Source organism: Lynx canadensis, chromosome X, assembly GCF_007474595.2.
Source record: "Lynx canadensis isolate LIC74 chromosome X, mLynCan4.pri.v2, whole genome shotgun sequence".
Classification (NCBI taxonomy): domain Eukaryota; kingdom Metazoa; phylum Chordata; class Mammalia; order Carnivora; family Felidae; genus Lynx; species Lynx canadensis.
The window spans coordinates 113,574,125-113,583,090 of NC_044321.2; positions in this window are offsets into that span (position 1 = coordinate 113,574,125).

Consider the following 8,966-nt stretch of genomic DNA (forward strand, 5'->3'; position numbering starts at 1 on the left):
ATTTCTGGTGATTATAAATAACGCTTCCATGAAGAAGAGCGTCTATATTTTTGTGTGGACATATGTTTTCATTTCTCATAGGTATATATCTAGGAACCGAGTTGCTGGAACAGAAGCCAGACTTTTCCAAAGCAGCTACATTGCTTTACGATTTCACCAGCAATAAATGAGGGTTCTGGTTTCTCCACATCCTCAGCAACACTTACTGTTTCTTTAATATATAGCTAATGATTAGCGATGTTGAGCTTGTCTTCATGTGCCTAGTGGCCAACTGTATATCTTTTGTAGAGAAATGTCTATTCAAGTCCATTTTTTAACTGTGATTTTTGCCTTTCTGTGTTGAGTTGCAGAATTTCTTTATATATTCTGTACATCGGTCACTTATCTGATATGTGACTTGCAAATAATTTATCCCATTCTGTGGGTTGTCTACTCCTTTTATTGACAGTGTCCTTTGAGATACAAAGTTTTTCATTTTTGTGAAATCCAAAATGCCTACTTTTTCTCCTTTTGTCACTTGTGTGTTTGGAGTATACAAGGTCGTGAAGATTTGCACTTAGGTTCTCTCTTAAGAGTTTCATAGTTTTAGCTCTTATATTAAGGTTTTTGTTTCATTCGGAGTGAAACAATGAATTCAACCTCATTCTTTTGCATGTTACTGTCTTAGAGGAGATCACAGTTTTAAAGGCAACAAAGCAGCAAAATGGGACTCTGAACTTCAAGTTCTGTTCTTTTCCTGCCACTGATACGTGTGGTTCAATATTTGTCAATTAGATATACTTTACTTATAATACCAAGATCTTCTGTGTGTTTGATTTTATTGTTTTGTCTACTTGTACCTACCATGGCCTGATAGAGATGAATTAAAATCTGTAATACTCGTATGTTTCTTTCTTTCTCATTTTATTACCTGTTATTTTTTTGTCTTACGAAAATCAATGCTATATTATTGGGCACACAGATTTTCACAACTGTTGGTCCTTTGTTAAGAATTTCACCCATCCCAAATTTCTTTTCTATTTTAATGTTTGTTGCCCTAAATTCAACATGCCTGATTTCAAAATTATAAACCTTATTTTATTTTTGCTTGTATTGGCATACTTTAACTCTTTCCTTCACTTCATATCAGTGTTTTGGAGTCCCTTTATGTACATTGGATTTTGCAATACGGTCTTATCGGAAAGCTCTCATTTTTTAATAAGCGAATTTAGCTGATTTTATTTATTGAAATGGCAGGCATTTATGGACATAGCTTTGTCAAATTATTGTATGCTATGCTTTCTGTTTTTATTACCATTAATATATTTTCTTTGATTTTTTATTTCTTCTGATACTTTCAAAGGATTACATTTTTAATATAGTAATTTTCCATTAATTATAAAGAACATGTTTAATCCTCTGCTGTTTGAGACAGCATTCGTTGCTGATCATGGACATTGGTGGAATTGATATATTTTCACTTTTTCCATCTCTATTCCTGAAATTTTAGTTATCTTACTTATCCAAGTATTTACCATTATATTTTAGAACATACGGACACACAAATTACTTTATCAAATTAGAATACTATGATTTGACCTCAGTCATTAAATATGAACTTGCTACTATAAAGAACATTAGCCATCTTACTCCAGTCCTGCCCTTCCTAACTTGCCTCTTTCTACATTATCAGGGTTTATGGAATTTCTATGTTTCATCTCTAATTATAATCTCCACATTTGTTTTACTTTTAGCCTTACATTTCAATGGATACACTACTTATTGTTAGTGTTTTTGCCAGATTACGCTGGTCTCACATACATTATCCAGGAGGATATCCCCATTTGGAGGTCCCTCTAATTGCATCTGCAAAGTTCTTTTTCATGTGAAAGGTAACATATCCACAGGTTCCAGGGACTGGACATCTTTGGGTGGCAATAATTCTGCCTACTACAACCATCACACCATTTTAAGGTTTTCTTTGTATCACAGAAGAGAGGCCAGAGGGAAGTTTCCCAGAATTCCTTGTCCTAAACGGTTCTGTATTAAAATTTGCCAATGAGAGGCACTTGCATGAGATTTAGAAGGTGGGAACACATCACTCTCTTATACTGTGCCAGCAGTTGTAGCCAGATGCATTGGCAGATGTGAGATTCATAGGAGCTTCCTAGTAAGCTCTTGAGAGACATCTGCTTCGCAGTGGCAGACAGAGATAGATACTGGGAGATTCCTCGAGATTCTTGAAAAATCACAATAGCTTCCCAGCATATGAGGAATATCACTTATGATATAAAACAAACATCTTGCCTATACCTCGGCAAATTATCATACTCTTTTCTAAGTATGGGTCAGCTCCCAACACTTTACCCTTTGCATTTTCAATATTGTGCGATTTCTTTAAGAGCTCCTTTTTTTTAAATTTTTTTTTTCAACGTTTATTTATTTTTGGGACAGAGAGAGACAGAGCATGAACGGGGGAGGGACAGAGAGAGAGGGGGAGACACAGAAACTGAAACAGGCTCCAGGCTCTGAGCCATCAGCCCAGAGCCCGACGCGGGGCTCGAACTCACGGACCGCGAGATCGTGACCTGGCTGAAGTCGGACGCTTAACCGACTGCGCCACCCAGGCGCCCCATTAAGAGCTCCTTTAATGTGAGGGGTTTTGTCCATGTCACGTCTTCATGACATTTTTATCTTTCTCATTACAATCACTTTCCCATTTTATGCTTGGTGTTATTTTTTGGTGCTTTGATATATGTACTTTTGTTTACTGGTTAATTCCATCTTTCTATTATCCATTTTTGTAAAATGTCACATAGCCTTATCAATGGAAAGAAAGTATGCAACACAAATGCGGGCTTTGCTGTGTTTGAACTGAATATCAAGCGCATAGTGACCAATCACTGACAGACCATGTTAGAAGTAATGTGATTGGTCATTTATCGTGATGCATACTTATTATATACATAGTCATGTGTGGGCTGAAGAGTTAGCAGCGAATCTACTACTTTATGTGATTAGTCAATTGATATACTGTGGTAACTGACATTTGAAGCATATTTCTGAGCAGTGATGTTAATCAACCAAATCATAGTCCATTAGTTTTTGGGGGGCTACCATAACAAAGTACCACAGATTTGTAGCTTAAATAACAGAAATTTATTTTCTCACAGTTCTGGAGGCTAGAAGTCCAAGATCAAGGTGTTAGCAGGGTTGATTCCTTCTGAGAGCCATGAGAAAAGGATCTGTTCCAGGCCTCTCTCCATGGCTTGTAGATGGCCATCTTCTCCATATCTTCACATCAACTTCCCTCTGTATGTGTCTGCAATCAAATTTTCTAGCCCTATTGGATTAAGGCCCACCCCAATGAGCTCATTTCAACTTAATTTCCTCTCTAAACTCCCTATCTCCAAATAAGGTCATATTCTGAGATACTGGGGCTCAGGACTTCTACGTATGAATTGGTGGTGATGGGGGTATGCAATTCAGCCCATAAAACATGGTAACTGAAATTTGTGCATATATAAACTGTGCAAAAAGAGAGTGTCCTTTGTTTATCTGAATGGACCCTCAGAGATATAGCTAAATTTTGAATTTTAGCAGTATCTTAAAAAACGACTCATGGGAAATATGTTCCATTAGTTTTTCCCAAGTGCTAAAAACACTCTGTATCTTTATATTCAAATGTCAGATTTGTTAATGCTTAGAATTCTCGTGTCAGCTTTTCTTCTGTTAAGATCTTTGAAGATAGCGCTGCAGTCATTTCCCCCCTAAATTCAGGTATATTTATATAAATTAGGAGGCATAGATCTCAAGTGTTCAGTTGGATGAGCTTTAACAATTGTATAGAGCCATGTAACCACCACAGTTAAAATCTTAGAACCCTTTAATCACCCTCAAAATTTCTCTGTGTCTCTTTGCAGTCAATCTCCCTTGCACATCCAGCCCCAGGCAGCCTTTGTTCTGATTTCTATCACCACGGAGCAGTTGTGTCTGTTTTTGAATTCTATATAAATCGAACCACACAAGTATGGCTGGCTTCTTTGATTCAACATAATGCTTTGGGGATTCATCTTTGTGCTGTGTATATTGGTACTCTGCTGAGTGATATTGATTATAGGGATGTGCCACAATTTGTTTTATCTATTCTTCTGTTGATAGACATTTGGGTTGTTTCCAATGCTTTATGAGCATTCCAGTAGAAATCTTTGTGAACGTATATTTTTATTTTAGGAACAGATATACATTTAACTGTATAAGGAATTACCAAACAGTACAGTTCTCAAGAGTGGCTGTACCATTTACATTCTAAATGGCAGTGTATAAGAATTGCAGTCATTTGACATTCTCAACATCATTTGGAATTATCAGATTTTTTTTTAAAAAAGTCATTCTAATGAATATAAAATAGTATCTAACTCTACTTCCCTTATACTAATGAAGTTAAGCACCTTTTAATGTACCTATTGACCACTCCTATGTTTTCTTTTGCAAATTAGTTTATTCAGGACTTCTGCCCATTTAAAAATTTTGAGTTTGCCTTTTGTTTTTAGTAAATAAATTTTATTTTTTTGGAAGTTCCTTTACTTTGAGAGAAAGAGAAAGAGAGCAAGAGTGCATGAATAGGGGAGGGGGCAGAGACAGAGAGGACAGAGAAAAATCCCAGGCAGGTTCTGTGCTGTCAGTGCAGAACCAGATGCAGGGCTTGAATGCATGAACCATGCGATCATGGCCTGAGCTGAAGTTGGCCATTTAACCGACTGTGCGACCCAGGTGCCCTGATAAACTTAAAAAAAAAAATTAATTTTTACTTATTTTTGAGAGAGAGAAAGAGATTTTTTAAATGTTTACTTATTTTTGAGAGAGAGAGAGCTAGAGAGAGAGAGAGCAAGCAGTGGAGTGGCAGATAGAGAGGGGGACACAGAATCAGAAGCAGGCTCCAGGCTCTGAGCTATCTGCACAGAGCCCGACCCAGGGCTAGAACTCATGAGCCGTGAGATCACGACCTGAGCCGAAGTCAGACACTTAACTGACTGAGCCACCCAGGCTCCCCTAAATTTTATTTTTCAGAGCAGTTTTGGTTTACAGAAAACTGAATGCAAAGTATAGTGTTTCGTATTCTCCCTCAACCATCACCTCACCAGTTCCTCTTGTCATTAACATCTTGCACTGGTGTGGTATATTTGTTACAACTGATGAGCCGACAGTGATACGTTATTATTAACTAAAGTCTGTAGTTTATAATAGGGTTCACTCTGTGTTGTACATCCTATGGGTATTGACATGTATCCATTATTATATCATAAAGAATAGTTTCACTCCCTAAAAATCCTCCCTATTCATTCCTACCCGCACCCCACCCCTGGCAACTACTGATCTTTTCACTGTCTCTGTAGTCTTGCCTTTTCCAGAATGGCACACAGTTGGAATCATACAGTATACAGCCTTTCCAGATTGGCTTCTTTTATTAGCAAGATGCGTTAAAGTTCTATCATGTCTTCTCATGATTTGATAGCTCATTTCTTTTTATTGCTGAATAATATTACATTGTCTGGATGTACTACAGTTTATTTATCACTCATCTGCTGAAGGGCATTTTGGTTGCTTCCAACTTTTGGCAATTATGAATAAAACTACTATAAACATTGATGTGCCGACTTTTGTTTGCATATAAGTTTACAACTCATTTCAGTAAACACCAAGCAATGCAATTGCTGGATAGTATGGTAAGAATATGTTTAGCTTCATAAGAAACTGCCAGAATATCTCCTAAGGGTTGTCTTTTTATTGTGGATTTTTAGGCATTATTTACATACTTATATATTCCTGATACATATGTCCTATTATATATTCTAAAATATATTTACCTTTTATATATATTAGTCCTCAATGTGTGTGTGTGTGTGTGTGTGTGTGTGTGTGTATATATATATATATATATATATATATATATATATTCAGTGGCTTGTCTATTCATTTTTCCCTGATAATTTGAAATTTATTTATATTGGCTTCCAATTAAAAGCAAGCTTTGTAAAAATACACTTTTTATTTAAGTATAGTTGAAATACAAAATTATGTTACTTTCAGGTACATAACACAGTGACTCAACATGTACATACATTATGAAGTAATCACCAAAATAGGTCTAGTTACCATCTGTCACCATACAAAGTTATTATATTATTGGCTATATTCCCTATGCTGTGTTTTATGTCCCTGTGAATTATTTATCTTACAAATGTAAGTTTGTACCTCTTAATTCCTGTTACCTACTTTATCTATCTCTTCATCCTCCTCCCCTCTGGCAACCACCAGTTTTTTCTCCATCTTTATGACTCCATTACTGTTTTGTTTGTTTTGTTTTTCAGATTCCACATATAGGTGAAATCATATGGTGTTTGTCTTTTTCTGTCTGACTTATCTCACTTAGCATAATACACTGTAGGTCTATCCATGTTTTTGTAAATGACAAGATAAGATTTCATTATTTTTTAATGGTTGAGTGGTAATATTCCACTGTGTGTGTGTGTGTGTGTGTGTGTGTGTGTGTGTGTGTGTGCGATATCACATCTTTATCCATTCATCTATTATGGTTGCTTTCATATATTGAATATTGTACCAAATAATTCAATGAACATAGAGGGTACATATGTCTTTTCAAATTAGTGTTTTTGTTTTCTTTGGGTAAATATCCAGAAGTGGAATTGCTGGATTGTATGGTATTTCTGTTTTTAATTTTTTGAGTAACTTCCATACTATTTTCCACTGCACTAATTTATATTCCCACCAGAAGTACACAAAATTTCCCTTTCTCCATATCCTCACCAACACGTATTTCTTGTCTTTTTGATAGTAGACATTCTGACATGTGTCATATAATATCTCATCATAGGTTTTTCATTTGTTTTTTTTTTTTTACTGATTCATGTTAATTTAGATTTCTTGTCTCACTGTGGTTTTGATGTGCATTTTCCTGATGATCTCGAGCATCTTTTCATGTGTCTGTTGGCCATCCGTAAGTCTTCTTTGAAAAAATGTCTATATAGGTCCTCTGACCATTTTTTAATTGGGTTATTTTTGGTGTTAAGTTGTATGGGTTCTTTATATATTTTGTATATTAACCAGATACATCATTTGCAAATATCTTCTCCCACTCAGTAGGTTGCCTTTTGTTTTGTTGATGATTTCTTTTGCGGTGCAAAAGCTTTTCAGTTTGAAATAGTCTTTTTGTTTCTTTTTGTTTTTGTTGCCTTTGCCCAAGGACACAGATCCAAAAAAAAAAAAATATTCTAAGACCAATGTCCAAGAGTTTCCTGTCCACATTTTCTTTTAGGAATTTTATGATTTCAGGGCTAAATTTAGGTCTTTAAACCTTTTTGAGTTTATTTAATTTATTATTAATTTTTTTATTTTAGAGAGAGAGAGTGTGTGTGCAGGGGAAAGGGTCAGAGGGACAGAGAGGGGGAATCTTAACCAGGCTCCATGCTCAGTGCAGAGCCAAACATGGGGCTCGATCACACAACCCTGGGTTCATGACCTGAGCCAAAATCAAGAGTCAGATGCTCAACAGACAGAGCCACCCATAAGCCCTGAATTTATTTATTTTTATATGGTGTAAGAAAACAGCCTAGTTTCACTCTTTGCATGTAGCTGTCCTGTTTTACCAACACAATTTATTGAAAATATTGTCTTTTCCCCATTGTATATTCTTGCCTCCTTTGTTGTAGATCAATTGACCATATAAGCATGGGTTGATTTCTGGGCTACTTTCTCCCATTAATCTATGTGTCTGTTTTTGTACCAGTACCATACTGTTTTGATTACTATAGCTTTGTAGCATAGTTTGAAATCAGGAAGTCTGATATCTCCAGCTCTGCTATATTTGAAGATTGCTTTGGCTATTTGGAGTCTTTTGTGGTTCCATATAAATTTTAGGATTATTTGTTCAAGTTTTGTGAAAAAGTCATTCAAATTTTGATAGGGATTGTATTGAAGCTGTAGATTTGCTTTGGGTGGTATGGACATTTTAACATTATATATTCTTCCAATCCATGAGCATGGTATGTCTTTCCATGTATTTGTGTCATTTTCCATTTCTTTCATTACTGTCTTAACAATTTCAGAGTACAGATATTTCACATCCTTGGCTAAATTTATTCCTGGGATTTTATTTTCTATGTAATTGTAAATGGGATTATTTTCTTAATTTCATTTTCTGATTGTGTGATATTTGTATATAAAAATGCAACACAGGACAGCTGAGGAAGATGGCAGCATAGGAGGGCGCTGGGCTCACCTCTTCCTGCTGATCACGTAGATTCTACCCACACCTGCCTAAATAACCCAGAAAACCGCCAGAAGACTAGCAGAATGCCAAGTGTAGACAGGAGGCCCATGGAAGAGGATAGGAAGGGTGGAGAGGCGGTGCACGCTACACGGACTGGCAGGAGGGAGCTGGCGCAGTGGAGGGGCAGCCAGCCCGGCAAGGCAGAGTCCCCAAGCCTGGCCTGCAAAAGCGAAGGGGCCGGACTGCATGAGTTCTGACAGCCAGCGGGACTGAACATCTCAAATGTTAAAAGTGAACAGCTCTGCTTTGGAGAGTGGGGAGGGTGAGAGGACACCAGGAGAGTTGTTGAGCCCCGGAAGACAGAGCTCAGCCTGGGGGGAGGAGGGAACAAAGGCCCTGGCCAGTGCAATCTCCCTCTTTCATCCCCCAGCCGAAATTCCAAAGGAAACCAGTTCCCGTCACAGGACTTACTTGCGCCAGGCAAACACCGAATGCTGTGCTTCTGTGGATCCATCCCTTTGACGGGTCTGCCTCCCTCCCAGTGCTGCAGGGCCCCTCTCGCATGGAACCACCAATGGCAAAGGGAGCTAAGCCTGCCCCTCCTGCACCTGTGCACCTTGCGGATCCACCCCGGCTAATACGCCAGATCCCATAGAAGCAGCAACACAAGCCTGGCAGCGTGCAAGTAGCCCAGACA